At 40.5% G+C, this 25,405-nt stretch overlaps 51 non-coding genes across 51 annotated transcripts; all 51 read left to right on the top strand.

Moving 5' to 3' along the window:
• The first annotated feature begins 806 nt into the window (after nucleotides 1-806).
• On the top strand, nucleotides 807-878 carry TRNAH-GUG (transfer RNA histidin (anticodon GUG)). The gene has a single exon. It is a non-coding gene; the product is annotated as a tRNA-His (tRNA).
• An 89-nt stretch (nucleotides 879-967) lies between these two features.
• On the top strand, nucleotides 968-1,039 carry TRNAH-GUG (transfer RNA histidin (anticodon GUG)). The gene has a single exon. It is a non-coding gene; the product is annotated as a tRNA-His (tRNA).
• Nucleotides 1,040-1,298: 259 nt separating this feature from the next.
• On the top strand, nucleotides 1,299-1,370 carry TRNAH-GUG (transfer RNA histidin (anticodon GUG)). Its single transcript has one exon. It is a non-coding gene; the product is annotated as a tRNA-His (tRNA).
• Nucleotides 1,371-1,459: 89 nt separating this feature from the next.
• TRNAH-GUG (transfer RNA histidin (anticodon GUG)) lies at nucleotides 1,460-1,531 on the top strand. Its single transcript has one exon. It is a non-coding gene; the product is annotated as a tRNA-His (tRNA).
• Nucleotides 1,532-1,620: 89 nt separating this feature from the next.
• Nucleotides 1,621-1,692, top strand: TRNAH-GUG (transfer RNA histidin (anticodon GUG)). Its single transcript has one exon. It is a non-coding gene; the product is annotated as a tRNA-His (tRNA).
• Nucleotides 1,693-1,781: 89 nt separating this feature from the next.
• On the top strand, nucleotides 1,782-1,853 carry TRNAH-GUG (transfer RNA histidin (anticodon GUG)). Its single transcript has one exon. It is a non-coding gene; the product is annotated as a tRNA-His (tRNA).
• A 249-nt stretch (nucleotides 1,854-2,102) lies between these two features.
• TRNAH-GUG (transfer RNA histidin (anticodon GUG)) lies at nucleotides 2,103-2,174 on the top strand. Its single transcript has one exon. It is a non-coding gene; the product is annotated as a tRNA-His (tRNA).
• Nucleotides 2,175-2,745: 571 nt separating this feature from the next.
• Nucleotides 2,746-2,817, top strand: TRNAH-GUG (transfer RNA histidin (anticodon GUG)). Its single transcript has one exon. It is a non-coding gene; the product is annotated as a tRNA-His (tRNA).
• Nucleotides 2,818-2,906: 89 nt separating this feature from the next.
• Nucleotides 2,907-2,978, top strand: TRNAH-GUG (transfer RNA histidin (anticodon GUG)). Its single transcript has one exon. It is a non-coding gene; the product is annotated as a tRNA-His (tRNA).
• A 590-nt stretch (nucleotides 2,979-3,568) lies between these two features.
• Nucleotides 3,569-3,640, top strand: TRNAH-GUG (transfer RNA histidin (anticodon GUG)). Its single transcript has one exon. It is a non-coding gene; the product is annotated as a tRNA-His (tRNA).
• Nucleotides 3,641-4,048: 408 nt separating this feature from the next.
• On the top strand, nucleotides 4,049-4,120 carry TRNAH-GUG (transfer RNA histidin (anticodon GUG)). The gene has a single exon. It is a non-coding gene; the product is annotated as a tRNA-His (tRNA).
• An 89-nt stretch (nucleotides 4,121-4,209) lies between these two features.
• On the top strand, nucleotides 4,210-4,281 carry TRNAH-GUG (transfer RNA histidin (anticodon GUG)). The gene has a single exon. It is a non-coding gene; the product is annotated as a tRNA-His (tRNA).
• Nucleotides 4,282-4,550: 269 nt separating this feature from the next.
• TRNAH-GUG (transfer RNA histidin (anticodon GUG)) lies at nucleotides 4,551-4,622 on the top strand. Its single transcript has one exon. It is a non-coding gene; the product is annotated as a tRNA-His (tRNA).
• A 269-nt stretch (nucleotides 4,623-4,891) lies between these two features.
• TRNAH-GUG (transfer RNA histidin (anticodon GUG)) lies at nucleotides 4,892-4,963 on the top strand. The gene has a single exon. It is a non-coding gene; the product is annotated as a tRNA-His (tRNA).
• An 89-nt stretch (nucleotides 4,964-5,052) lies between these two features.
• On the top strand, nucleotides 5,053-5,124 carry TRNAH-GUG (transfer RNA histidin (anticodon GUG)). Its single transcript has one exon. It is a non-coding gene; the product is annotated as a tRNA-His (tRNA).
• An 89-nt stretch (nucleotides 5,125-5,213) lies between these two features.
• TRNAH-GUG (transfer RNA histidin (anticodon GUG)) lies at nucleotides 5,214-5,285 on the top strand. The gene has a single exon. It is a non-coding gene; the product is annotated as a tRNA-His (tRNA).
• A 420-nt stretch (nucleotides 5,286-5,705) lies between these two features.
• TRNAH-GUG (transfer RNA histidin (anticodon GUG)) lies at nucleotides 5,706-5,777 on the top strand. The gene has a single exon. It is a non-coding gene; the product is annotated as a tRNA-His (tRNA).
• Nucleotides 5,778-5,866: 89 nt separating this feature from the next.
• On the top strand, nucleotides 5,867-5,938 carry TRNAH-GUG (transfer RNA histidin (anticodon GUG)). Its single transcript has one exon. It is a non-coding gene; the product is annotated as a tRNA-His (tRNA).
• Nucleotides 5,939-6,207: 269 nt separating this feature from the next.
• TRNAH-GUG (transfer RNA histidin (anticodon GUG)) lies at nucleotides 6,208-6,279 on the top strand. Its single transcript has one exon. It is a non-coding gene; the product is annotated as a tRNA-His (tRNA).
• Nucleotides 6,280-6,368: 89 nt separating this feature from the next.
• Nucleotides 6,369-6,440, top strand: TRNAH-GUG (transfer RNA histidin (anticodon GUG)). Its single transcript has one exon. It is a non-coding gene; the product is annotated as a tRNA-His (tRNA).
• An 89-nt stretch (nucleotides 6,441-6,529) lies between these two features.
• Nucleotides 6,530-6,601, top strand: TRNAH-GUG (transfer RNA histidin (anticodon GUG)). The gene has a single exon. It is a non-coding gene; the product is annotated as a tRNA-His (tRNA).
• A 581-nt stretch (nucleotides 6,602-7,182) lies between these two features.
• On the top strand, nucleotides 7,183-7,254 carry TRNAH-GUG (transfer RNA histidin (anticodon GUG)). The gene has a single exon. It is a non-coding gene; the product is annotated as a tRNA-His (tRNA).
• A 408-nt stretch (nucleotides 7,255-7,662) lies between these two features.
• On the top strand, nucleotides 7,663-7,734 carry TRNAH-GUG (transfer RNA histidin (anticodon GUG)). The gene has a single exon. It is a non-coding gene; the product is annotated as a tRNA-His (tRNA).
• An 89-nt stretch (nucleotides 7,735-7,823) lies between these two features.
• On the top strand, nucleotides 7,824-7,895 carry TRNAH-GUG (transfer RNA histidin (anticodon GUG)). The gene has a single exon. It is a non-coding gene; the product is annotated as a tRNA-His (tRNA).
• Nucleotides 7,896-8,164: 269 nt separating this feature from the next.
• TRNAH-GUG (transfer RNA histidin (anticodon GUG)) lies at nucleotides 8,165-8,236 on the top strand. The gene has a single exon. It is a non-coding gene; the product is annotated as a tRNA-His (tRNA).
• An 89-nt stretch (nucleotides 8,237-8,325) lies between these two features.
• On the top strand, nucleotides 8,326-8,397 carry TRNAH-GUG (transfer RNA histidin (anticodon GUG)). The gene has a single exon. It is a non-coding gene; the product is annotated as a tRNA-His (tRNA).
• An 89-nt stretch (nucleotides 8,398-8,486) lies between these two features.
• Nucleotides 8,487-8,558, top strand: TRNAH-GUG (transfer RNA histidin (anticodon GUG)). The gene has a single exon. It is a non-coding gene; the product is annotated as a tRNA-His (tRNA).
• Nucleotides 8,559-10,908: 2,350 nt separating this feature from the next.
• Nucleotides 10,909-10,980, top strand: TRNAH-GUG (transfer RNA histidin (anticodon GUG)). Its single transcript has one exon. It is a non-coding gene; the product is annotated as a tRNA-His (tRNA).
• Nucleotides 10,981-11,069: 89 nt separating this feature from the next.
• On the top strand, nucleotides 11,070-11,141 carry TRNAH-GUG (transfer RNA histidin (anticodon GUG)). Its single transcript has one exon. It is a non-coding gene; the product is annotated as a tRNA-His (tRNA).
• An 89-nt stretch (nucleotides 11,142-11,230) lies between these two features.
• On the top strand, nucleotides 11,231-11,302 carry TRNAP-GGG (transfer RNA proline (anticodon GGG)). Its single transcript has one exon. It is a non-coding gene; the product is annotated as a tRNA-Pro (tRNA).
• Nucleotides 11,303-11,390: 88 nt separating this feature from the next.
• On the top strand, nucleotides 11,391-11,462 carry TRNAH-GUG (transfer RNA histidin (anticodon GUG)). Its single transcript has one exon. It is a non-coding gene; the product is annotated as a tRNA-His (tRNA).
• A 410-nt stretch (nucleotides 11,463-11,872) lies between these two features.
• Nucleotides 11,873-11,944, top strand: TRNAH-GUG (transfer RNA histidin (anticodon GUG)). Its single transcript has one exon. It is a non-coding gene; the product is annotated as a tRNA-His (tRNA).
• Nucleotides 11,945-12,033: 89 nt separating this feature from the next.
• Nucleotides 12,034-12,105, top strand: TRNAH-GUG (transfer RNA histidin (anticodon GUG)). The gene has a single exon. It is a non-coding gene; the product is annotated as a tRNA-His (tRNA).
• A 269-nt stretch (nucleotides 12,106-12,374) lies between these two features.
• Nucleotides 12,375-12,446, top strand: TRNAH-GUG (transfer RNA histidin (anticodon GUG)). The gene has a single exon. It is a non-coding gene; the product is annotated as a tRNA-His (tRNA).
• Nucleotides 12,447-12,535: 89 nt separating this feature from the next.
• Nucleotides 12,536-12,607, top strand: TRNAH-GUG (transfer RNA histidin (anticodon GUG)). The gene has a single exon. It is a non-coding gene; the product is annotated as a tRNA-His (tRNA).
• A 250-nt stretch (nucleotides 12,608-12,857) lies between these two features.
• On the top strand, nucleotides 12,858-12,929 carry TRNAP-GGG (transfer RNA proline (anticodon GGG)). The gene has a single exon. It is a non-coding gene; the product is annotated as a tRNA-Pro (tRNA).
• A 250-nt stretch (nucleotides 12,930-13,179) lies between these two features.
• On the top strand, nucleotides 13,180-13,251 carry TRNAP-GGG (transfer RNA proline (anticodon GGG)). Its single transcript has one exon. It is a non-coding gene; the product is annotated as a tRNA-Pro (tRNA).
• A 3,156-nt stretch (nucleotides 13,252-16,407) lies between these two features.
• On the top strand, nucleotides 16,408-16,479 carry TRNAH-GUG (transfer RNA histidin (anticodon GUG)). The gene has a single exon. It is a non-coding gene; the product is annotated as a tRNA-His (tRNA).
• An 89-nt stretch (nucleotides 16,480-16,568) lies between these two features.
• On the top strand, nucleotides 16,569-16,640 carry TRNAH-GUG (transfer RNA histidin (anticodon GUG)). The gene has a single exon. It is a non-coding gene; the product is annotated as a tRNA-His (tRNA).
• Nucleotides 16,641-17,070: 430 nt separating this feature from the next.
• Nucleotides 17,071-17,142, top strand: TRNAH-GUG (transfer RNA histidin (anticodon GUG)). Its single transcript has one exon. It is a non-coding gene; the product is annotated as a tRNA-His (tRNA).
• Nucleotides 17,143-17,551: 409 nt separating this feature from the next.
• On the top strand, nucleotides 17,552-17,623 carry TRNAH-GUG (transfer RNA histidin (anticodon GUG)). The gene has a single exon. It is a non-coding gene; the product is annotated as a tRNA-His (tRNA).
• Nucleotides 17,624-17,712: 89 nt separating this feature from the next.
• Nucleotides 17,713-17,784, top strand: TRNAH-GUG (transfer RNA histidin (anticodon GUG)). Its single transcript has one exon. It is a non-coding gene; the product is annotated as a tRNA-His (tRNA).
• A 259-nt stretch (nucleotides 17,785-18,043) lies between these two features.
• Nucleotides 18,044-18,115, top strand: TRNAH-GUG (transfer RNA histidin (anticodon GUG)). Its single transcript has one exon. It is a non-coding gene; the product is annotated as a tRNA-His (tRNA).
• Nucleotides 18,116-18,364: 249 nt separating this feature from the next.
• On the top strand, nucleotides 18,365-18,436 carry TRNAH-GUG (transfer RNA histidin (anticodon GUG)). The gene has a single exon. It is a non-coding gene; the product is annotated as a tRNA-His (tRNA).
• A 408-nt stretch (nucleotides 18,437-18,844) lies between these two features.
• On the top strand, nucleotides 18,845-18,916 carry TRNAH-GUG (transfer RNA histidin (anticodon GUG)). Its single transcript has one exon. It is a non-coding gene; the product is annotated as a tRNA-His (tRNA).
• Nucleotides 18,917-19,336: 420 nt separating this feature from the next.
• On the top strand, nucleotides 19,337-19,408 carry TRNAH-GUG (transfer RNA histidin (anticodon GUG)). Its single transcript has one exon. It is a non-coding gene; the product is annotated as a tRNA-His (tRNA).
• Nucleotides 19,409-19,497: 89 nt separating this feature from the next.
• On the top strand, nucleotides 19,498-19,569 carry TRNAH-GUG (transfer RNA histidin (anticodon GUG)). Its single transcript has one exon. It is a non-coding gene; the product is annotated as a tRNA-His (tRNA).
• Nucleotides 19,570-19,658: 89 nt separating this feature from the next.
• On the top strand, nucleotides 19,659-19,730 carry TRNAH-GUG (transfer RNA histidin (anticodon GUG)). The gene has a single exon. It is a non-coding gene; the product is annotated as a tRNA-His (tRNA).
• A 260-nt stretch (nucleotides 19,731-19,990) lies between these two features.
• Nucleotides 19,991-20,062, top strand: TRNAP-GGG (transfer RNA proline (anticodon GGG)). The gene has a single exon. It is a non-coding gene; the product is annotated as a tRNA-Pro (tRNA).
• Nucleotides 20,063-21,769: 1,707 nt separating this feature from the next.
• Nucleotides 21,770-21,841, top strand: TRNAH-GUG (transfer RNA histidin (anticodon GUG)). The gene has a single exon. It is a non-coding gene; the product is annotated as a tRNA-His (tRNA).
• A 260-nt stretch (nucleotides 21,842-22,101) lies between these two features.
• TRNAP-GGG (transfer RNA proline (anticodon GGG)) lies at nucleotides 22,102-22,173 on the top strand. Its single transcript has one exon. It is a non-coding gene; the product is annotated as a tRNA-Pro (tRNA).
• Nucleotides 22,174-25,405: the final 3,232 nt, after the last annotated feature.

The raw sequence follows: 25,405 nt of genomic DNA, 5'->3' as shown, positions 1-25,405 counted from the left end.
AACCGTGATCGTATAGTGGTTAGTACCTTGAGTTGTGGCCGCAATAACCCAGGTTCGAATCCTGGTCACGGCATTAAAAGACCCTTGGTTTTACTATTAATGTTTGTTTTTTCCTACTCAAACAAAAGTGTTTTACATAAGAGAATTACAGAGAGGGGCACAGCCGTGATCGTATAGTGGTTAGTACCTTGCGTTGTGGCCGCATTAACACAGGTTCGAATCCTGGTCACGGCATTAAAACACCCTTGGTTTTATTATTAATCTTTGTTTTTTCCTACTCAAACAAAAGTGTTTTTCATAAGAGGATTACAGAGAGGGGCACAACCGTGATCGTATAGTGGTTAGTACCTTGAGTTGTGGCCGCAATAACCCAGGTTCGAATCCTGGTCACGGCATTAAAAGACCCTTGGTTTTACTATTAATGTTTGTTTTTTCCTACTCAAACAAAAGTGTTTTACATAAGAGAATTACAGAGAGGGGCACAGCCGTGATCGTATAGTGGTTAGTACCTTGCGTTGTGGCCGCAATAGCCCAGGTAGGAATCCTGGTCACGGCATTAAAAGACCCTTGGTTTTATTATTAATCTTTGTTTTTTTCTACTCAAACAAAAGTGTTTTTCGTAAGAGAATTACAGAGAGGGGCACAGCCGTGATCGTATAGTGGTTAGTACCTTGAGTTGTGGCCGCAATAACCCAGGTTCGAATCCTGGTCACGGCATTAAAAGACCCTTGGTTTTACTATTAATGTTTGTTTTTTCCTACTCAAACAAAAGTGTTTTACATAAGAGAATTACAGGGAGGGGCACAGCCGTGATCGTATAGTGGTTAGTGCCTTGCGTTGTGGCCGCAATAGCCCAGGTTCGAATCCTGGTCACGGCATTAAAAGACCCTTGGTTCTATTATTAATCTTTGTTTTTTCCTACTCAAACAAAAGTTTTTTACATAAGAGAATTACAGAGAGGGGCAAAGCCGTGATCGTATAGTGGTTAGTACCTTGCGTTGTGGCCGCAATAACCCAGGTTCGAATCCTGGTCACGGCATTAAAAGACCCTTGGTTTTATTACTAATCTTTACTAGTCTTTGTTTTTTCCTACTCAAACAAAAGTGTTTTTCAAAAGAGAATTACAGAGAAGGGCACAGCCGTGATCGTATAGTGGTTAGTACCTTGAGTTGTGGCCGCAATAACCCAGGTTCGAATCCTGGTCACGGCAATAAAGACCCTTGATTCTATTATTAATCTTTGTTTTTTCCTACTCAAACAAAAGTTTTTTACATAAGAGAATCACAGAGAGGGGCAATGCCGTGATCGTATAGTGGTTAGTACCTTGCGTTGTGGCCGCAATAACCCAGGTTCGAATCCTGGTCACGGCATTAAAAGACCCTTGGTTTTATTATTAATCTTTGTTTTTTCCTACTCAAACAAAAGTGTATTTCATGAGAGAATTACAAAGAGGGGCACAGCCGTGATCGTATAGTGGTTAGTACCTTGCGTTGTGGCCGCAATAACCCAGGTTCGAATCCTGGTCACGGCATTAAAAGACCCTTGGTTTTACTATTAATGTTTGTTTTTTCCTACTCAAACAAAATAGGTTTTCATTAGAGAATTACAGAGAGGGGCACAGCCGTGATCGTATAGTGGTTAGTACCTTGCGTTGTGGCCGCAATAACCCAGGTTCGAATCCTGGTCACGGCATTAAAAGACCCTTGGTTCTATTATTAATCTTTGTTTTTTCCTACTCAAACAAAAGAGTTTTACATAAGAGAATTACAGAGAGGGGCACAGCCGTGATCGTATAGTGGTTAGTACCTTGCGTTGTGGCCGCAATAACCCAGGTTCGAATCCTGGTCACGGCAATAAAGACCCTTGATTCTATTATTAATCTTTGTTTTTTCCTACTCAAACAAAAGTTTTTTACATAAGAGAATCACAGAGAGGGGCAAAGCCGTGATCGTATAGTGGTTAGTACCTTGCGTTGTGGCCGCAATAACCCAGGTTAGAATCCTGGTCACGGCATTAAAAGACCCTTGGTTTTATTATTAATCTTTGTTTTTTCCTACTCAAACAAAAGTGTATTTCATGAGAGAATTACAAAGAGGGGCACAGCCGTGATCGTATAGTGGTTAGTACCTTGCGTTGTGGCCGCAATAACCCAGGTTCGAATCCTGGTCACGGCATTAAAACACCCTTGGTTTTATTATTAATCTTTGTTTTTTCCTACTCAAACAAAAGTGTTTTTCATAAGAGGATTACAGAGAGGGGCACAGCCGTGATCGTATAGTGGTTAGTACCTTGAGTTGTGGCCACAATAACCCAGGTTCGAATCCTGGTCACGGCATTAAAAGATACTTGGTTTTACTATTAATGTTTGTTTTTTCCTACTCAAACAAAATTGTTTTTCATTAGAGAATTACAGAGAGGGGCACAGCCGTGATCGTATAGTGGTTAGTACCTTGAGTTGTGGCCGCAATAACCCAAGTTCGAATCCTGGTAACGGCATTAAAAAATTCTTGGTTTTATTATTTATCTTTGTTTTTTCCTACTCAAACAAAATTGTTTTTCATTAGAGAATTACAGAGAGGGGCACAGCCGTGATCGTATAGTGGTTAGTACCTTGAGTTGTGGCCGCAATAACCCAAGTTCGAATCCTGGTAACGGCATTAAAAAATTCTTGGTTTTATTATTTATCTTTGTTTTTTCCTACTCAAACAAAAGTGTTTTCATAAGAGAATTACAGAGAGGGGCACAGCCGTGATCGTATAGTGGTTAGTGCCTTGCGTTGTGGCCGCAATAGCCCAGGTTCGAATCCTGGTCACGGCATTAAAAGACCCTTGGTTCTATTATTAATCTTTGTTTTTTCCTACTCAAACAAAAGTTTTTTACATAAGAGAATTACAGAGAGGGGCAAAGCCGTGATCGTATAGTGGTTAGTACCTTGCGTTGTGGCCGCAATAACCCAGGTTCGAATCCTGGTCACGGCATTAAAAGACCCTTGGTTTTATTACTAATCTTTACTAATCTTTACTAATCTTTGTTTTTTCCTACTCAAACAAAAGTGTTTTTCAAAAGAGAATTACAGAGAAGGGCACAGCCGTGATCGTATAGTGGTTAGTACCTTGAGTTGTGGCCGCAATAACCCAGGTTCGAATCCTGGTCACGGCGATAAAGACCCTTGGTTCTATTATTAATCTTTGTTTTTTCCTACTCAAACAAAAGTTTTTTTCATAAGAGAATTACAGAGAGGGGCACAGCCGTGATCGTATAGTGGTTAGTACCTTGCGTTGTGGCCGCAATAACCCAGGTTCGAATCATGGTCACGGCATTAAAAGACCCTTGGTTTTATTACTAATCTTTGTTTTTTCCTACTCAAACAAAAGTGTTTTTCAAAAGAGAATTACAGAGAGGCGTACAGCCGTGATCGTATAGTGGTTAGTACCTTGCGTTGGGGCCGCAATAACCCAGGTTCGCATCCTGGTCACGGCGATAAAGACCCTTGGTTCTATTATTAATCTTTGTTTTTTCCTACTCAAACAAAAGTTTTTTACATAAGAGAATTACAGAGAGGGGCAAAGCCGTGATCGTATAGTGGTTAGTACCTTGTGTTGTGGCCGCAATAACCCAGGTTCGAATCCTGGTCACGGCATTAAAACACCCTTGGTTTTATTATTAATCTTTGTTTTTTCCTACTCAAACAAAAGTGTTTTTCATAAGAGGATTACAGAGAGGGGCACAGCCGTGATCGTATAGTGGTTAGTACCTTGAGTTGTGGCCGCAATAACCCAGGTTCGAATCCTGGTCACGGCATTAAAAGATACTTGGTTTTACTATTAATGTTTGTTTTTTCCTACTCAAACAAAATTGTTTTTCATTAGAGAATTACAGAGAGGGGCACAGCCGTGATCGTATAGTGGTTTATCTGGAGTTGTGGCCGCAATAACCCAAGTTCGAATCCTGGTAACGGCATTAAAAGATTCTTGGTTTTATTATTTATCTTTGTTTTTTCCTACTCAAACAAAAGTGTTTTCATAAGAGAATTACAGAGAGGGGCACAGCCGTGATCGTATAGTGGTTAGTGCCTTGCGTTGTGGCCGCAATAGCCCAGGTTCGAATCCTGGTCACGGCATTAAAAGACCCTTGGTTCTATTATTAATCTTTGTTTTTTCCTACTCAAACAAAAGTTTTTTACATAAGAGAATTACAGAGAGGGGCAAAGCCGTGATCGTATAGTGGTTAGTACCTTGCGTTGTGGCCGCAATAACCCAGGTTCGAATCCTGGTCACGGCATTAAAAGACCCTTGGTTTTATTACTAATCTTTACTAATCTTTACTAATCTTTGTTTTTTCCTACTCAAACAAAAGTGTTTTTCAAAAGAGAATTTCAGAGAAGGGCACAGCCGTGATCGTATAGTGGTTAGTACCTTGAGTTGTGGCCGCAATAACCCAGGTTCGAATCCTGGTCACGGCAATAAAGACCCTTGATTCTATTATTAATCTTTGTTTTTTCCTACTCAAACAAAAGTTTTTTACATAAGAGAATCACAGAGAGGGGCAAAGCCGTGATCGTATAGTGGTTAGTACCTTGCGTTGTGGCCGCAATAACCCAGGTTCGAATCCTGGTCACGGCATTAAAAGACCCTTGGTTTTATTACTAATCTTTACTAATCTTTACTAATCTTTGTTTTTTCCTACTCAAACAAAAGTGTTTTTCAAAAGAGAATTTCAGAGAAGGGCACAGCCGTGATCGTATAGTGGTTAGTACCTTGAGTTGTGGCCGCAATAACCCAGGTTCGAATCCTGGTCACGGCAATAAAGACCCTTGATTCTATTATTAATCTTTGTTTTTTCCTACTCAAACAAAAGTTTTTTACATAAGAGAATCACAGAGAGGGGCAAAGCCGTGATCGTATAGTGGTTAGTACCTTGCGTTGTGGCCGCAATAACCCAGGTTCGAATCCTGGTCACGGCATTAAAAGACCCTTGGTTTTATTATTAATCTTTGTTTTTTCCTACTCAAACAAAAGTGTATTTCATGAGAGAATTACAAAGAGGGGCACAGCCGTGATCGTATAGTGGTTAGTACCTTGCGTTGTGGCCGCAATAACCCAGGTTCGAATCCTGGTCACGGCATTAAAAGACCCTTGGTTTTATTAGTAATCTTTGTTTTTTCCTACTCAAACAAAAGTGTTTTTCATAAGAGAATTACAGACAGGTTCACAGCCGTGATCGTATAGTGGTTAGTACCTTGCGTTGTGGCCGCAATATCCCAGGTTCGAATCCTGGTCACGGCAATAAAGACCCTTGGTTCTATTATTAATCTTTGTTTTTTCCTACTCAAACAAAAGTTTTTTACATAAGAGAATTACAGAGAGGGGCAAAGCCGTGATCGTATAGTGGTTAGTACCTTGCCTTTTGGGCCGCTATAACCCAGGTTCGAATCCTGGTCACGGCATTAAAAGACGCTTGGTTTTATTACAAATCTTTACTAATCTTTGTTTTTTCCTACTCAAACAAAAGTGTTTTTCAAAAGAGAATTACAGAGAAGGGCACAGCCGTGATCGTATAGTGGTTAGTACCTTGAGTTGTGGCCGCAATAACCCAGGTTCGAATCCTGGTCACGGCATTAAAAGACCCTTGGTTTTATTATTAATCTTTGTTTTTTCCTACTCAAACAAAAGTGTTTTCATAAGAGAATTACAGAGAGGGGCACAGCCGTGATCGTATAGTGGTTAGTGCCTTGCGTTGTGGCCGCAATAGCCCAGGTTCGAATCCTGGTCACGGCATTAAAAGACCCTTGGTTCTATTATTAATCTTTGTTTTTTCCTACTCAAACAAAAGTTTTTTACATTAGAGAATTACAGAGAGGGGCAAAGCCGTGATCGTATAGTGGTTAGTACCTTGCGTTGTGGCCGCAATAACCCAGGTTCGAATCCTGGTCACGGCATTAAAAGACCCTTGGTTTTATTACTAATCTTTACTAATCTTTACTAATCTTTGTTTTTTCCTACTCAAACAAAAGTGTTTTTCAAAAGAGAATTTCAGAGAAGGGCACAGCCGTGATCGTATAGTGGTTAGTACCTTGAGTTGTGGCCGCAATAACCCAGGTTCGAATCCTGGTCACGGCAATAAAGACCCTTGATTCTATTATTAATCTTTGTTTTTTCCTACTCAAACAAAAGTTTTTTACATAAGAGAATCACAGAGAGGGGCAAAGCCGTGATCGTATAGTGGTTAGTACCTTGCGTTGTGGCCGCAATAACCCAGGTTCGAATCCTGGTCACGGCATTAAAAGACCCTTGGTTTTATTATTAATCTTTGTTTTTTCCTACTCAAACAAAAGTGTATTTCATGAGAGAATTACAAAGAGGGGCACAGCCGTGATCGTATAGTGGTTAGTACCTTGCGTTGTGGCCGCAATAACCCAGGTTCGAATCCTGGTCACGGCATTAAAAGACCCTTGGTTTTATTAGTAATCTTTGTTTTTTCCTACTCAAACAAAAGTGTTTTTCATAAGAGAATTACAGACAGGTTCACAGCCGTGATCGTATAGTGGTTAGTACCTTGCGTTGTGGCCGCAATATCCCAGGTTCGAATCCTGGTCACGGCAATAAAGACCCTTGGTTCTATTATTAATCTTTGTTTTTTCCTACTCAAACAAAAGTTTTTTACATAAGAGAATTACAGAGAGGGGCAAAGCCGTGATCGTATAGTGGTTAGTACCTTGCCTTTTGGGCCGCTATAACCCAGGTTCGAATCCTGGTCACGGCATTAAAAGACGCTTGGTTTTATTACAAATCTTTACTAATCTTTGTTTTTTCCTACTCAAACAAAAGTGTTTTTCAAAAGAGAATTACAGAGAAGGGCACAGCCGTGATCGTATAGTGGTTAGTACCTTGAGTTGTGGCCGCAATAACCCAGGTTCGAATCCTGGTCACGGCATTAAAAGACCCTTGGTTTTATTACTAATCTTTGTTTTTTCCTACTCAAACAAAAGTGTTTTTCAAAAGAGAATTACAGAGAGGCGTACAGCCGTGATCGTATAGTGGTTAGTACCTTGCGTTGGGGCCGCAATAACCCAGGTTCGCATCCTGGTCACGGCGATAAAGACCCTTGGTTCTATTATTAATCTTTGTTTTTTCCTACTCAAACAAAAGTTTTTTACATAAGAGAATTACAGAGAGGGGCAAAGCCGTGATCGTATAGTGGTTAGTACCTTGTGTTGTGGCCGCAATAACCCAGGTTCGAATCCTGGTCACGGCATTAAAACACCCTTGGTTTTATTATTAATCTTTGTTTTTTCCTACTCAAACAAAAGTGTTTTTCATAAGAGGATTACAGAGAGGGGCACAGCCGTGATCGTATAGTGGTTAGTACCTTGAGTTGTGGCCGCAATAACCCAGGTTCGAATCCTGGTCACGGCATTAAAAGATACTTGGTTTTACTATTAATGTTTGTTTTTTCCTACTCAAACAAAATTGTTTTTCATTAGAGAATTACAGAGAGGGGCACAGCCGTGATCGTATAGTGGTTTATCTGGAGTTGTGGCCGCAATAACCCAAGTTCGAATCCTGGTAACGGCATTAAAAGATTCTTGGTTTTATTATTTATCTTTGTTTTTTCCTACTCAAACAAAAGTGTTTTCATAAGAGAATTACAGAGAGGGGCACAGCCGTGATCGTATAGTGGTTAGTGCCTTGCGTTGTGGCCGCAATAGCCCAGGTTCGAATCCTGGTCACGGCATTAAAAGACCCTTGGTTCTATTATTAATCTTTGTTTTTTCCTACTCAAACAAAAGTTTTTTACATAAGAGAATTACAGAGAGGGGCAAAGCCGTGATCGTATAGTGGTTAGTACCTTGCGTTGTGGCCGCAATAACCCAGGTTCGAATCCTGGTCACGGCATTAAAAGACCCTTGGTTTTATTACTAATCTTTACTAATCTTTACTAATCTTTGTTTTTTCCTACTCAAACAAAAGTGTTTTTCAAAAGAGAATTTCAGAGAAGGGCACAGCCGTGATCGTATAGTGGTTAGTACCTTGAGTTGTGGCCGCAAAAACCCAGGTTCGAATCCTGGTCACGGCAATAAAGACCCTTGATTCTATTATTAATCTTTGTTTTTTCCTACTCAAACAAAAGTTTTTTACATAAGAGAATCACAGAGAGGGGCAAAGCCGTGATCGTATAGTGGTTAGTACCTTGCGTTGTGGCCGCAATAACCCAGGTTCGAATCCTGGTCACGGCATTAAAAGACCCTTGGTTTTATTATTAATCTTTGTTTTTTCCTACTCAAACAAAAGTGTATTTCATGAGAGAATTACAAAGAGGGGCACAGCCGTGATCGTATAGTGGTTAGTACCTTGCGTTGTGGCCGCAATAACCCAGGTTCGAATCCTGGTCACGGCATTAAAAGACCCTTGGTTTTATTAGTAATCTTTGTTTTTTCCTACTCAAACAAAAGTGCTTTTCATAAGAGAATTACAGACAGGTTCACAGCCGTGATCGTATAGTGGTTAGTACCTTGCGTTGTGGCCGCAATATCCCAGGTTCGAATCCTGGTCACGGCAATAAAGACCCTTGGTTCTATTATTAATCTTTGTTTTTTCCTACTCAAACAAAAGTTTTTTACATAAGAGAATTACAGAGAGGGGCAAAGCCGTGATCGTATAGTGGTTAGTACCTTGCCTTTTGGGCCGCTATAACCCAGGTTCGAATCCTGGTCACGGCATTAAAAGACGCTTGGTTTTATTACAAATCTTTACTAATCTTTGTTTTTTCCTACTCAAACAAAAGTGTTTTTCAAAAGAGAATTACAGAGAAGGGCACAGCCGTGATCGTATAGTGGTTAGTACCTTGAGTTGTGGCCGCAATAACCCAGGTTCGAATCCTGGTCACGGCATTAAAAGACCCTTGGTTTTATTATTAATCTTTGTTTTTTCCTACTCAAACAAAAGTGTTTTTCATGAGAGAGTTACAGAGAGGGGCACAGCCTTGATCGTATAGTGGTTAGTACCTTGCGTTGTGGCCGCAATAACCCAGGGTCGAATCCTGGTCACGGCATTAAAACACCCTTGGTTTTATTATTAATCTTTGTTTTTTCCTACTCAAACAAAAGATTTTTTCATGAGAGAGCTACAGAGAGGGGCACAGCCGTGATCGTATAGTGGTTAGTACCTTGAACTGTGGCCGCAATAACCCAGGTTCGAATCCTGGTCACGGCGTTAAAAGACCCTTGGTTTTACTATTAATGTTTGATTTTTCTTACTAAAACAAAAGTGTTTCTCATGAGAGAATTACAGAGAGGGGCACAGCCGTGATAGTATAGTGGTTGGTACCTTGCGTTGTGGCCGCAATAACCCAGGTTGGAATCCTGGTCACGGCATTAAAAGACCCTTGGTTCTATTATTAATTTTTGTTTTTTCCTACTCAAAAAAAAGTGTTTTACATTAGAGAATTACAGAGAGGGGCACAGCCGTGATCGTATAGTGTTTAGTACCTTGCGTTGTGGCCGCAATAACCCAGGTTCGAATCCTGGTCACGGCATTAAAAGACCCTTGGTTTTATTATTAATCTTTGTTTTTTCCTACTCAAATAAAAGTGTTTTTCATGAGAGAGCTACAGAGAGGGGCACAGCCTTGATCGTATAGTGGTTAGTACCTTGCGTTGTGGCCGCAATAACCCAGGTTCGAATCCTGGTCACGGCATTAAAACACCCTTGGTTTTATTATTAATCTTTGTTTTTTTCTACTCAAACAAAAGTGTTTTTCATGAAAGAGCTACAGAGATGGGCACAGCCGTGATCGTATAGTGGTTAGTACCTTGAATTGTGGCCGCAATAACCCAGGTTCGAATCCTGGTCACGGCATTAAAAGACCCTTGTTTTATTATTAATCTTTGTTTTTTCCTACTCAAACAAAAGTGTTTTACATAAGAGAATTACAGAGAGGGGCACAGCCGTGTTCGTATAGTGGTTATTACCTTGCGTTGTGGCCGCAATAACCCAGGTTCGAATCCTGGTCACGGCATTAAAAGACCCTTGGTTTTATTATTAATCTTTGTTTTTTCCTACTCAAACAAAAGTGTTTTTCATAATAGAATTACAGAGAGGGGCACAGCCGTGATCGTATAGTGGTTAGTACCTTTCGTTGTGGCCGCAATAACCCAGGTTCGAATCCTGGTCACGGCATTAAAAGACCCTTGGTTTTATTATTAATCTTGGTTTTTTCCTACTCAAACAAAAGTGTTTTTCATGAGAGAGCTACAGAGAGGGGCACAGTCGTGATCGTATAGTGGTTAGTACCTTGCGTTGTGGCCGCAATAACCCAGGTTCGAATCCTGGTCACGGCTTTAAAAGACCCTTGGTTCTATTATTAATCTATGTTTTTTCCTACTCAAACAAAAGTGTTATACATAAGAGAATTACAGAGAGGGCACAGCCGTGATCGTATAGTGGTTAGTTCCTTGCGTTGTGGCCGCAATAACCCAAGATCAAATCCTGGTCACGGCATTAAAAGACCCTTGCTTTTATTACTAATCTTTGTTTTTTCCTACCCAAACGAAAGTGTTTTTCAAAAGAGGATTAAAGAGAGGGGCACAGCCGTGATCGTATAGTGGTTAGTACCTTGCGTTGTGGCCGCAATAACCCAAGTTCGAATCCTGGTCACGGCATTAAAACACCCTTGGTTCTATTATTAATCTATGTTTTTTCCTACTCAAACAAAAGTGTTATACATAAGAGAATTACAGAGAGGGCACAGCCGTGATCGTATATTGGTTAGTTCCTTGCGTTGTGGCCGCAATAACCCAAGTTCGAATCCTGGTCACGGCATTAAAAGACCCTTGGTTTTAATACTAATCTTTGTTTTTTCCTACTCAAACAAAAGTTTTTTTCATAAGAGAATTAGAGAGAGGGGCACAGCCGTGATCGTATAGTGGTTAGTACCTTGCGTTGTGGCCGCAATAACCCAGGTTCGAATCCTGGTCACGGCATTAAAAGACCCTTGGTTCTATTATTAATCTTTGTTTTTTCCTACTCAAACAAAAGTTTTTTTCATAAGAGAATTACAGAGAGGGGCACAGCCGTGATCGTATAGTGGTTAGTACCTTGCGTTGTGGCCGCAATAACCCAGGTTCGAATCCTGGTCACGGCATTAAAAGACCCTTGGTTTTATTACTAATCTTTGTTTTTTCCTACTCAAACAAAAGTGTTTTTCAAAAGAGAATTACAGAGAGGCGTACAGCCGTGATCGTATAGTGGTTAGTACCTTGCGTTGGGGCCGCAATAACCCAGGTTCGAATCCTGGTCACGGCGATAAAGACCCTTGGTTCTATTATTAATCTTTGTTTTTTCCTACTCAAACAAAAGTTTTTTACATAAGAGAATTACAGAGAGGGGCAAAGCCGTGATCGTATAGTGGTTAGTACCTTGTGTTGTGGCCGCAATAACCCAGGTTCGAATCCTGGTCACGGCATTAAAACACCCTTGGTTTTATTATTAATCTTTGTTTTTTCCTACTCAAACAAAAGTGTTTTTCATAAGAGGATTACAGAGAGGGGCACAGCCGTGATCGTATAGTGGTTAGTACCTTGAGTTGTGGCCGCAATAACCCAGGTTCGAATCCTGGTCACGGCATTAAAAGATACTTGGTTTTACTATTAATGTTTGTTTTTTCCTACTCAAACAAAATTGTTTTTCATTAGAGAATTACAGAGAGGGGCACAGCCGTGATCGTATAGTGGTTAGTACCTGGAGTTGTGGCCGCAATAACCCAAGTTCGAATCCTGGTAACGGCATTAAAAGATTCTTGGTTTAATTATTTATCTTTGTTTTTTCCTACTCAAACAAAAGTGTTTTCATAAGAGAATTACAGAGAGGGGCACAGCCGTGATCGTATAGTGGTTAGTGCCTTGCGTTGTGGCCGCAATAGCCCAGGTTCGAATCCTGGTCACGGCATTAAAAGACCCTTGGTTCTATTATTAATCTTTGTTTTTTCCTACTCAAACAAAAGTTTTTTACATAAGAGAATTACAGAAAGGGGCAAAGCCGTGATCGTATAGTGGTTAGTACCTTGCGTTGTGGCCGCAATAACCCAGGTTCGAATCCTGGTCACGGCGTTAAAAGACCCTTGGTTTTATTACTAATCTTTACTAATCTTTACTAATCTTTGTTTTTTCCTACTCAAACAAAAGTGTTTTTCAAAAGAGAATTTCAGAGAAGGGCACAGCCGTGATCGTATAGTGGTTAGTACCTTGAGTTGTGGCCGCAATAACCCAGGTTCGAATCCTGGTCACGGCAATAAAGACCCTTGATTCTATTATTAATCTTTGTTTTTTCCTACTCAAACAAAAGTTTTTTACATAAGAGAATCACAGAGAGGGGCAAAGCCGTGATCGTATAGTGGTTAGTACCTTGCGTTGTGGCCGCAATAACCCAGGTTCGAATCCTGGTCACGGCATTAAAAGACCCTTGGTTTTATTATTAATCTTTGTTTTTTCCTACTCAAACAAAAGTGTATTTCATGAGAGAATTACAAAGAGGGGCACAGCCGTGATCGTATAGTGGTTAGTACCTTGCGTTGTGGCCGCAATAACCCAGGTTCGAATCCTGGTCACGGCATTAAAAGACCCTTGGTTTTATTAGTAATCTTTGTTTTTTCCTACTCAAACAAAAGTGTTTTTCATAAGAGAATTACAGACAGGTTCACAGCCGTGATCGTATCGTGGTTAGTACCTTGCGTTGTGGCCGCAATAATCCAGGTTCGAATCCTGGTCACAGCATTAAAAGACCCTCGGTTTTATTACTAATCTTTGTTTTTTCCTACTCAAACAAAAGTGTTTTTCAAAAGAGAATTACAGAGAGGCGTACAGCCGTGATCGTATAGTGGTTAGTACCTTGCGTTGGGGCCGCAATAACCCAGGTTCGAATCCTGGTCACGGCAATAAAGACCCTTGGTTCTATTATTAATCTTTGTTTTTTCCTACTCAAACAAAAGTTTTTTACATAAGAGAATTACAGAGAGGGGCAAAGCCGTGATCGTATAGTGGTTAGTACCTTGCCTTTTGGGCCGCTATAACCCAGGTTCGAATCCTGGTCACGGCATTAAAAGACCCTTGGTTTTATTACTAATCTTTGTTTTTTCCTACTCAAACAAAAGTGTTTTTCAAAAGAGAATTACAGAGAGGCGTACAGCCGTGATCGTATAGTGGTTAGTACCTTGCGTTGGGGCCGCAATAACCCAGGTTCGAATCCTGGTCACGGCAATAAAGACCCTTGGTTCTATTATTAATCTTTGTTTTTTCCTACTCAAACAAAAGTTTTTTACATAAGAGAATTACAGAGAGGGGCAAAGCCGTGATCGTATAGTGGTTAGTACCTTGCCTTTTGGGCCGCTATAACCCAGGTTCGAATCCTGGTCACGGCATTAAAAGACCCTTGGTTTTATTACAAATCTTTACTAATCTTTGTTTTTTCCTACTCAAACAAAAGTGTTTTTCAAAAGAGAATTACAGAGAAGGGCACAGCCGTGATCGTATAGTGGTTAGTACCTTGAGTTGTGGCCGCAATAACCCAGGTTCGAATCCTGGTCACGGCATTAAAAGACCCTTGGTTTTATTATTAATCTTTGTTTTTTCCTACTCAAACAAAAGTGTTTTTCATGAGAGAGTTACAGAGAGGGGCACAGCCTTGATCGTATAGTGGTTAGTACCTTGCGTTGTGGCCGCAATAACCCAGGGTCGAATCCTGGTCACGGCATTAAAACACCCTTGGTTTTATTATTAATCTTTGTTTTTTCCTACTCAAACAAAAGATTTTTTCATGAGAGAGCTACAGAGAGGGGCACAGCCGTGATCGTATAGTGGTTAGTACCTTGAATTGTGGCCGCAATAACCCAGGTTCGAATCCTGGTCACGGCGTTAAAAGACCCTTGGTTTTACTATTAATGTTTGATTTTTCTTACTAAAACAAAAGTGTTTCTCATGAGAGAATTACAGAGAGGGGCACAGCCGTGATAGTATAGTGGTTGGTACCTTGCGTTGTGGCCGCAATAACCCAGGTTGGAATCCTGGTCACGGCATTAAAAGAACCTTGTTTTATTATTAATCTTTTTTTTTTTCCTACTCAAACAAAAGTGTTTTACATAAGAGAATTACAGAGAGGGGCACAGCCGTGTTCGTATAGTGGTTAGTACCTTGCGTTGTGGCCGCAATAACCCAGGTTCGAATCCTGGTCACGGCATTAAAAGACCCTTGGTTCTATTATTAATTTTTGTTTTTTCCTACTCAAAAAAAAAGTGTTTTACATTAGAGAATTACAGAGAGGGGCACAGCCGTGATCGTATAGTGTTTAGTACCTTGCGTTGTGGCCGCAATAACCCAGGTTCGAATCCTGGTCACGGCATTAAAAGACCCTTGGTTTTATTATTAATCTTTGTTTTTTCCTACTCAAACAAAAGTGTTTTTCATGAGAGAGCTACAGAGAGGGGCACAGCCTTGATCGTATAGTGGTTAGTACCTTGCGTTGCGGCCGCAATAACCCAGGTTCGAATCCTGGTCACGGCATTAAAACACCCTTGGTTTTATTATTAATCTTTGTTTTTTTCTACTCAAACAAAAGTGTTTTTCATGAGAGAGCTACAGAGATGGGCACAGCCGTGATCGTATAGTGGTTAGTACCTTGAATTGTGGCCGCAATAACCCAGGTTCGAATCCTGGTCACGGCATTAAAAGACCCTTGTTTTATTATTAATCTTTGTTTTTTCCTACTCAAACAAAAGTGTTTTACATAAGAGAATTACAGAGAGGGGCACAGCCGTGTTCGTATAGTGGTTATTACCTTGCGTTGTGGCCGCAATAACCCAGGTTCGAATCCTGGTCACGGCATTAAAAGACCCTTGGTTTTATTATTAGTCTTTGTTTTTTCCTACTCAAACAAAAGTGTTTTTCATAAGAGAATTACAGAGAGGGGCACAGCCGTGATCGTATAGTGGTTAGTACCTTTCGTTGTGGCCGCAATAACCCAGGTTCGAATCCTGGTCACGGCATTAAAAGACCCTTGGTTTTATTATTAATCTTGGTTTTTTCCTACTCAAACAAAAGTGTTTTTCATGAGAGAGCTACAGAGAGGGGCACAGTCGTGATCGTATAGTGGTTAGTACCTTGCGTTGTGGCCGCAATAACCCAGGTTCGAATCCTGGTCACGGCTTTAAAAGACCCTTGGTTCTATTATTAATCTATGTTTTTTCCTACTCAAACAAAAGTGTTATACATAAGAGAATTACAGAGAGGGCACAGCCGTGATCGTATAGTGGTTAAATCCTTGCGTTGTGGCCGCAATAACCCAAGTTCAAATCCTGGTCACGGCATTAAAAGACCCTTGCTTTTATTACTAATCTTTGTTTTTTCCTACCCAAACGAAAGTGTTTTTCAAAAGAGAATTAAAGAGAGGGGCACAGCCGTGATCGTATAGTGGTTAGTACCTTGCGTTGTGGCCGCAATAACCCAAGTTCGAATCCTGGTCACGGCATTAAAACACCCTTGGTTCTATTATTAATCTATGTTTTTTCCTACTCAAACAAAAGTGTTATACATAAGAGAATTACAGAGAGGGCACAGCCGTGATCGTATAGTGGTTGGTTCCTTGCGTTGTGGCCGCAATAACCCAAGTTCGAATCCTGGTCACGGCATTAAAAGACCCTTGGTTTTAATACTAATCTTTGTTTTTTCCTACTCAAACGAAAGTGTTTTTCAAAGGAGAATTAAAGAGAGGGGCACAGCCGTGATCGTATAGTGGTTAGTACCTTGCGTTGTGGCCGCAATAACACAGGTTCGAATCCTGGTCACGGCATTAAAACACTCTTGGTTTTATTATTAATCTTTGTTTTTTCCTACTCAAACAAAAGTGTTTTTCATAAGAGGATTACACAGAGGGGCACAACCGTGATCGTATATTGGTTAGTACCTTGAGTTGTGGCCGCAATAACCCAGGTTCGAATCCTGGTCACGGCATTAAAAGACCCTTGGTTTTACTATTAATGTTTGTTTTTTCCTACTCAAACAAAAGTTTTTTACATAAGAGAATTACAGAGAGGGGCACAGCCGTGATCGTATAGTGGTTAGTACCTTGCGTTGTGGCCGCAATAGCCCAGGTAGGAATCCTGGTCACGGCATTAAAAGACCCTTGGTTTTATTATTAATCTTTGTTTTTTTCTACTCAAACAAAAGTGTTTTTCGTAAGAGAATTACAGAGAGGGGCACAGCCGTGATCGTATAGTGGTTAGTACCTTGAGTTGTGGCCGCAATAACCCAGGTTCGAATCCTGGTCACGGCATTAAAAGACCCTTGGTTTTACTATTAATGTTTGTTTTTTCCTACTCAAACAAAAGTGTTTTACATAAGAGAATTACAGGGAGGGGCACAGCCGTGATCGTATAGTGGTTAGTGCCTTGCGTTGTGGCCGCAATAGCCCAGGTTCGAATCCTGGTCACGGCATTAAAAGACCCTTGGTTCTATTATTAATCTTTGTTTTTTCCTACTCAAACAAAAGTTTTTTACATAAGAGAATTACAGAGAGGGGCAAAGCCGTGATCGTATAGTGGTTAGTACCTTGCGTTGTGGCCGCAATAACCCAGGTTCGAATCCTGGTCACGGCATTAAAAGACCCTTGGTTTTATTACTAATCTTTACTAATCTTTACTAATCTTTGTTTTTTCCTACTCAAACAAAAGTGTTTTTCAAAAGAGAATTACAGAGAAGGGCACAGCCGTGATCGTATAGTGGTTAGTACCTTGAGTTGTGGCCGCAATAACCCAGGTTCGAATCCTGGTCACGGCAATAAAGACCCTTGATTCTATTATTAATCTTTGTTTTTTCCTACTCAAACAAAAGTTTTTTACATAAGAGAATCACAGAGAGGGGCAAAGCCGTGATCGTATAGTGGTTAGTACCTTGCGTTGTGGCCGCAATAACCCAGGTTAGAATCCTGGTCACGGCATTAAAAGACCCTTGGTTTTATTATTAATCTTTTTTTTTTCCTACTCAAACAAAAGTGTATTTCATGAGAGAATTACAAAGAGGGGCACAGCCGTGATCGTATAGTGGTTAGTACCTTGCGTTGTGGCCGCAATAACCCGGGTTCGAATCCTGGTCACGGCATTAAAACACCCTTGGTTTTATTATTAATCTTTGTTTTTTCCTACTCAAACAAAAGTGTTTTTCATAAGAGGATTACAGAGAGGGGCACAGCCGTGATCGTATAGTGGTTAGTACCTTGAGTTGTGGCCACAATAACCCAGGTTCGAATCCTGGTCACGGCATTAAAAGATACTTGGTTTTACTATTAATGTTTGTTTTTTCCTACCAAACAAAATTGTTTTTCATTAGAGAATTACAGAGAGGGGCACAGCCGTGATCATATAGTGGTTAGTACCTTGAGTTGTGGCCGCAATAACCCAAGTTCGAATCCTGGTAACGGCATTAAAAAATTCTTGGTTTTATTATTTATCTTCGTTTTTTCCTACTCAAACAAAAGTGTTTTCATAAGAGAATTACAGAGAGGGGCACAGCCGTGATCGTATAGTGGTTAGTGCCTTGCGTTGTGGCCGCAATAGCCCAGGTTCGAATCCTGGTCACGGCATTAAAAGACCCTTGGTTCTATTATTAATCTTTGTTTTTTCCTACTCAAACAAAAGTTTTTTACATAAGAGAATTACAGAGAGGGGCAAAGCCGTGATCGTATAGTGGTTAGTACCTTGCGTTGTGGCCGCAATAACCCAGGTTCGAATCCTGGTCACGGCATTAAAAGACCCTTGGTTTTATTACTAATCTTTACTAATCTTTGTTTTTTCCTACTCAAACAAAAGTGTTTTTCAAAAGAGAATTACAGAGAAGGGCACAGCCGTGATCGTATAGTGGTTAGTACCTTGAGTTGTGGCCGCAATAACCCAGGTTCGAATCCTGGTCACGGCGATAAAGACCCTTGGTTCTATTATTAATCTTTGTTTTTTCCTACTCAAACAAAAGTTTTTTTCATAAGAGAATTACAGAGAGGGGCACAGCCGTGATCGTATAGTGGTTAGTACCTTGCGTTGTGGCCGCAATAACCCAGGTTCGAATCCTGGTCACGGCATTAAAAGACCCTTGGTTTTATTACTAATCTTTGTTTTTTCCTACTCAAACAAAAGTGTTTTTCAAAAGAGAATTACAGAGAGGCGTACAGCCGTGATCGTATAGTGGTTAGTACCTTGCGTTGGGGCCGCAATAACCCAGGTTCGCATCCTGGTCACGGCGATAAAGACCCTTGGTTCTATTATTAATCTTTGTTTTTTCCTACTCAAACAAAAGTTTTTTACATAAGAGAATTACAGAGAGGGGCAAAGCCGTGATCGTATAGTGGTTAGTACCTTGTGTTGTGGCCGCAATAACCCAGGTTCGAATCCTGGTCACGGCATTAAAACAGCCTTGGTTTTATTATTAATCTTTGTTTTTTCCTACTCAAACAAAAGTGTTTTTCATAAGAATTACAGAGAGGGGCACAGCCGTGATCGTATAGTGGTTAGTACCTTGAGTTGTGGCCGCAATAACCCAGGTTCGAATCCTGGTCACGGCATTAAAAGATACTTGGTTTTACTATTAATGTTTGTTTTTTCCTACTCAAACAAAATTGTTTTTCATTAGAGAATTACAGAGAGGGGCACAGCCGTGATCGTATAGTGGTTAGTACCTGGAGTTGTGGCCGCAATAACCCAAGTTCGAATCCTGGTAACGGCATTAAAAGATTCTTGGTTTTATTATTTATCTTTGTTTTTTCCTACTCAAACAAAAGTGTTTTCATAAGAGAATTACAGAGAGGGGCACAGCCGTGATCGTATAGTGGTTAGTGCCTTGCGTTGTGGCCGCAAAAGCCCAGGTTCGAATCCTGGTCACGGCATTAAAAGACCCTTGGTTCTATTATTAATCTTTGTTTTTTCCTACTCAAACAAAAGTTTTTTACATAAGAGAATTACAGAGAGGGGCAAAGCCGTGATCGTATAGTGGTTAGTACCTTGCGTTGTGGCCGCAATAACCCAAGTTCGAATCCTGGTCACGGCATTAAAAGACCCTTGGTTTTATTACTAATCTTTACTAATCTTTGTTTTTTCCTACTCAAACAAAAGTGTTTTTCAAAAGAGAATTTCAGAGAAGGGCACAGCCGTGATCGTATAGTGGTTAGTACCTTGAGTTGTGGCCGCAATAACCCAGGTTCGAATCCTGGTCACGGCAATAAAGACCCTTGATTCTATTATTAATCTTTGTTTTTTCCTACTCAAACAAAAGTTTTTTACATAAGAGAATCACAGAGAGGGGCAAAGCCGTGATCGTATAGTGGTTAGTACCTTGCGTTGTGGCCGCAATAACCCAGGTTCGAATCCTGGTCACGGCATTAAAAGACCCTTGGTTTTACTATTAATGTTTGTTTTTTCCTACTCAAACAAAAGTGTATTTCATGAGAGAATTACAAAGAGGGGCACAGCCGTGATCGTATAGTGGTTAGTACCTTGCGTTGTGGCCGCAATAACCCAGGTTCGAATCCTGGTCACGGCATTAAAAGACCCTTGGTTTTATTAGTAATCTTTGTTTTTTCCTACTCAAACAAAAGTGTTTTTCATAAGAGAATTACAGACAGGTTCACAGCCGTGATCGTATAGTGGTTAGTACCTTGCGTTGTGGCCGCAATATCCCAGGTTCGAATCCTGGTCACGGCAATAAAGACCCTTGGTTCTATTATTAATCTTTGTTTTTTCCTACTCAAACAAAAGTTTTTTACATAAGAGAATTACAGTGAGGGGCAAAGCCGTGATCGTATAGTGGTTAGTACCTTGCCTTTTGGGCCGCTATAACCCAGGTTCGAATCCTGGTCACGGCATTAAAAGACCCTTGGTTTTATTACTAATCTTTACTAATCTTTGTTTTTTCCTACTCAAACAAAAGTGTTTTTCAAAAGACAATTACAGAGAGGCGTACAGCCGTGATCGTATAGTGGTTAGTACCTTGCGTTGGGGCCGCAATAACCCAGGTTCGAATCCTGGTCACGGCAATAAAGACCCTTGGTTCTATTATTAATCTTTGTTTTTTCCTACTCAAACAAAAGTTTTTTACATAAGAGAATTACAGAGAGGGGCAAAGCCGTGATCGTATAGTGGTTAGTACCTTGCCTTTTGGGCCGCTATAACCCAGGTTCGAATCCTGGTCACGGCATTAAAAGACCCTTGGTTTTATTACAAATCTTTACTAATCTTTGTTTTTTCCTACTCAAACAAAAGTGTTTTTCAAAAGAGAATTACAGAGAAGGGCACAGCCGTGATCGTATAGTGGTTAGTACCTTGAGTTGTGGCCGCAATAACCCAGGTTCGAATCCTGGTCACGGCATTAAAAGACCCTTGGTTTTATTATTAATCTTTGTTTTTTCCTACTCAAACAAAAGTGTTTTTCATGAGAGAGTTACAGAGAGGGGCACAGCCTTGATCGTATAGTGGTTAGTACCTTGAATTGTGGCCGCGATAACCCAGGTTCGAATCCTGGTCACGGCGTTAAAAGACCCTTGGTTTTACTATTAATGTTTGATTTTTCTTACTAAAACAAAAGTGTTTCTCATGAGAGAATTACAGAGAGGGGCACAGCCGTGATAGTATAGTGGTTGGTACCTTGCGTTGTGGCCGCAATAACCCAGGTTGGAATCCTGGTCACGGCATTAAAAGAACCTTGTTTTATTATTAATCTTTTTTTTTCCTACTCAAACAAAAGTGTTTTACATAAGAGAATTACAGAGAGGGGCACAGCCGTGTTCGTATAGTGGTTAGTACCTTGCGTTGTGGCCGCAATAACCCAGGGTCGAATCCTGGTCACGGCATTAAAACACCCTTGGTTTTATTATTAATCTTTGTTTTTTCCTACTCAAACAAAAGATTTTTTCATGAGAGAGCTACAGAGAGGGGCACAGCCGTGATCGTATAGTGGTTAGTACCTTGAATTGTGGCCGCAATAACCCAGGTTCGAATCCTGGTCACGGCGTTAAAAGACCCTTGGTTTTACTATTAATGTTTGATTTTTCTTACTAAAACAAAAGTGTTTCTCATGAGAGAATTACAGAGAGGGGCACAGCCGTGATAGTATAGTGGTTGGTACCTTGCGTTGTGGCCGCAATAACCCAGGTTGGAATCCTGGTCACGGCATTAAAAGAACCTTGTTTTATTATTAATCTTTTTTTTTTCCTACTCAAACAAAAGTGTTTTACATAAGAGAATTACAGAGAGGGGCACAGCCGTGTTCGTATAGTGGTTAGTACCTTGCGTTGTGGCCGCAATAACCCAGGTTCGAATCCTGGTCACGGCATTAAAAGACCCTTGGTTCTATTATTAATTTTTGTTTTTTCCTACTCAAAAAAAAAGTGTTTTACATTAGAGAATTACAGAGAGGGGCACAGCCGTGATCGTATAGTGGTTAGTACCTTGAATTGTGGCCGCAATAACCCAGGTTCGAATCCTGGTCACGGCATTAAAAGACCCTTGGTTTTATTATTAATCTTTGTTTTTTCCTACTCAAACAAAAGTGTTTTTCATGAGAGAGCTACAGAGAGGGGCACAGCCTTGATCGTATAGTGGTTAGTACCTTGCGTTGTGGCCGCAATAACCCAGGTTCGAATCCTGGTCACGGCATTAAAACACCCTTGGTTTTGTTATTAATCTTTGTTTTTTTCTACTCAAACAAAAGTGTTTTTCATGAGAGAGCTACAGAGATGGGCACAGCCGTGATCGTATAGTGGTTAGTACCTTGCGTTGTGGCCGCAATATCCCAGGTTCGAATCCTGGTCACGGCAATAAAGACCCTTGGTTCTATTATTAATCTTTGTTTTTTCCTACTCAAACAAAAGTTTTTTACATAAGAGAATTACAGAGAGGGGCAAAGCCGTGATCGTATAGTGGTTAGTACCTTGCCTTTTGGGCCGCTATAACCCAGGTTCGAATCCTGGTCACGGCATTAAAAGACCCTTGGTTTTATTACTAATCTTTACTAATCTTTGTTTTTTGCTACTCAAACAAAAGTGTTTTTCAAAAGAGAATTACAGAGAGGCGTACAGCCGTGATCGTATAGTGGTTAGTACCTTGCGTTGGGGCCGCAATAACCCAGGTTCGAATCCTGGTCACGGCAATAAAGACCCTTGGTTCTATTATTAATCTTTGTTTTTTCCTACTCAAACAAAAGTTTTTTACATAAGAGAATTACAGAGAGGGGCAAAGCCGTGATCGTATAGTGGTTAGTACCTTGCCTTTTGGGCCGCTATAACCCAGGTTCGAATCCTGGTCACGGCATTAAAAGACCCTTGGTTTTATTACAAATCTTTACTAATCTTTGTTTTTTCCTACTCAAACAAAAGTGTTTTTCAAAAGAGAATTACAGAGAAGGGCACAGCCGTGATCGTATAGTGGTTAGTACCTTGAGTTGTGGCCGCAATAACCCAGGTTCGAATCCTGGTCACGGCATTAAAAGACCCTTGGTTTTATTATTAATCTTTGTTTTTTCCTACTCAAACAAAAGTGTTTTTCATGAGAGAGTTACAGAGAGGGGCACAGCCTTGATCGTATAGTGGTTAGTACCTTGAATTGTGGCCGCAATAACGCAGGTTCGAATCCTGGTCACGGCGTTAAAAGACCCTTGGTTTTACTATTAATGTTTGATTTTTCTTACTAAAACAAAAGTGTTTCTCATGAGAGAATTACAGAGAGGGGCACAGCCGTGATAGTATAGTGGTTGGTACCTTGCGTTGTGGCCGCAATAACCCAGGTTGGAATCCTGGTCACGGCATTAAAAGAACCTTGTTTTATTATTAATCTTTTTTTTTTCCTACTCAAACAAAAGTGTTTTACATAAGAGAATTACAAAGAGGGGCACAGCCGTGTTCGTATAGTGGTTAGTACCTTGCGTTGTGGCCGCAATAACCCAGGGTCGAATCCTGGTCACGGCATTAAAACACCCTTGGTTTTATTATTAATCTTTGTTTTTCCTACTCAAACAAAAGATTTTTTCATGAGAGAGCTACAGAGAGGGGCACAGCCGTGATCGTATAGTGGTTAGTACCTTGAATTGTGGCCGCAATAACCCAGGTTCGAATCCTGGTCACGGCGTTAAAAGACCCTTGGTTTTACTATTAATGTTTGATTTTTCTTACTAAAACAAAAGTGTTTCTCATGAGAGAATTACAGAGAGGGGCACAGCCGTGATAGTATAGTGGTTGGTACCTTGCGTTGTGGCCGCAATAACCCAGGTTGGAATCCTGGTCACGGCATTAAAAGAACCTTGTTTTATTATTAATCTTTTTTTTTTCCTACTCAAACAAAAGTGTTTTACATAAGAGAATTACAGAGAGGGGCACAGCCGTGTTCGTATAGTGGTTAGTACCTTGCGTTGTGGCCGCAATAACCCAGGTTCGAATCCTGGTCACGGCATTAAAAGACCCTTGGTATTATTATTAATTTTTGTTTTTTCCTACTCAAAAAAAAAGTGTTTTACATTAGAGAATTACAGAGAGGGGCACAGCCGTGATCGTATAGTGTTTAGTACCTTGCGTTGTGGCCGCAATAACCCAGGTTCGAATCCTGGTCACGGCATTAAAAGACCCTTGGTTTTATTATTAATCTTTGTTTTTTCCTACTCAAACAAAAGTGTTTTTCATGAGAGAGCTACAGAGAGGGGCACAGCCGTGATCGTATAGTGGTTAGTACCTTGAATTGTGGCCGCAATAACCCAGGTTCGAATCCTGGTCACGGCATTAAAAGACCCTTGGTTTTATTATTAATCTTTGTTTTTTCCTACTCAAACAAAAGTGTTTTTCATGAGAGAGCTACAGAGAGGGGCACAGCCTTGATCGTATAGTGGTTAGTACCTTGCGTTGTGGCCGCAATAACCCAGGTTCGAATCCTGGTCACGGCATTAAAACACCCTTGGTTTTGTTATTAATCTTTGTTTTTTTCTACTCAAACAAAAGTGTTTTTCATGAGAGAGCTACAGAGATGGGCACAGCCGTGATCGTATAGTGGTTAGTACCTTGAATTGTGGCCGCAATAACCCAGGTTCGAATCCTGGTCACGGCATTAAAAGACCCTTGTTTTATTATTAATCTTTGTTTTTTCCTACTCAAACAAAAGTGTTTTACATAAGAGAATTACAGAGAGGGTTACAGCCGTGTTCGTATAGTGGTTATTACCTTGCGTTGTGGCCGCAATAACCCAGGTTCGAATCCTGGTCACGGCATTAAAAGACCCTTGGTTTTATTACAAATCTTTACTAATCTTTGTTTTTTCCTACTCAAACAAAAGTGTTTTTCAAAAGAGAATTACAGAGAAGGGCACAGCCGTGATCGTATAGTGGTTAGTAACTTGAGTTGTGGCCGCAATAACCCAGGTTCGAATCCTGGTCACGGCATTAAAAGACCCTTGGTTTTATTATTAATCTTTGTTTTTTCCTACTCAAACAAAAGTGTTTTTCATGAGAGAGTTACAGAGAGGGGCACAGCCTTGATCGTATAGTGGTTAGTACCTTGAATTGTGGCCGCAATAACCCAGGTTCGAATCCTGGTCACGGCGTTAAAAGACCCTTGCTTTTACTATTAATGTTTGATTTTTCTTACTAAAACAAAAGTGTTTCTCATGAGAGAATTACAGAGAGGGGCACAGCCGTGATAGTATAGTGGTTGGTACCTTGCGTTGTGGCCGCAATAACCCAGGTTGGAATCCTGGTCACGGCATTAAAAGAACCTTGTTTTATTATTAATCTTTTTTTTTTTCCTACTCAAACAAAAGTGTTTTACATAAGAGAATTACAGAGAGGGGCACAGCCGTGTTCGTATAGTGGTTAGTACCTTGCGTTGTGGCCGCAATAACCCAGGGTCGAATCCTGGTCACGGCATTAAAACACCCTTGGTTTTATTATTAATCTTTGTTTTTTCCTACTCAAACAAAAGATTTTTTCATGAGAGAGCTACAGAGAGGGGCACAGCCGTGATCGTATAGTGGTTAGTACCTTGAATTGTGGCCGCAATAACCCAGGTTCGAATCCTGGTCACGGCGTTAAAAGACCCTTGGTTTTACTATTAATGTTTGATTTTTCTTACTAAAACAAAAGTGTTTCTCATGAGAGAATTACAGAGAGGGGCACAGCCGTGATAGTATAGTGGTTGGTACCTTGCGTTGTGGCCGCAATAACCCAGGTTGGAATCCTGGTCACGGCATTAAAAGAACCTTGTTTTATTATTAATCTTTTTTTTTCCTACTCAAACAAAAGTGTTTTACATAAGAGAATTACAGAGAGGGGCACAGCCGTGTTCGTATAGTGGTTAGTACCTTGCGTTGTGGCCGCAATAACCCAGGTTCGAATCCTGGTCACG

The sequence above is a fragment of the Phalangium opilio genome, unplaced genomic scaffold (genome assembly GCF_054372755.1).
Source record: "Phalangium opilio isolate 3A_F unplaced genomic scaffold, DU_Popi_V2 ptg000017l_1, whole genome shotgun sequence".
Taxonomy (NCBI): Eukaryota; Metazoa; Arthropoda; class Arachnida; order Opiliones; family Phalangiidae; genus Phalangium; species Phalangium opilio.
This window is presented reverse-complemented; position numbering and strand designations above follow the sequence as displayed.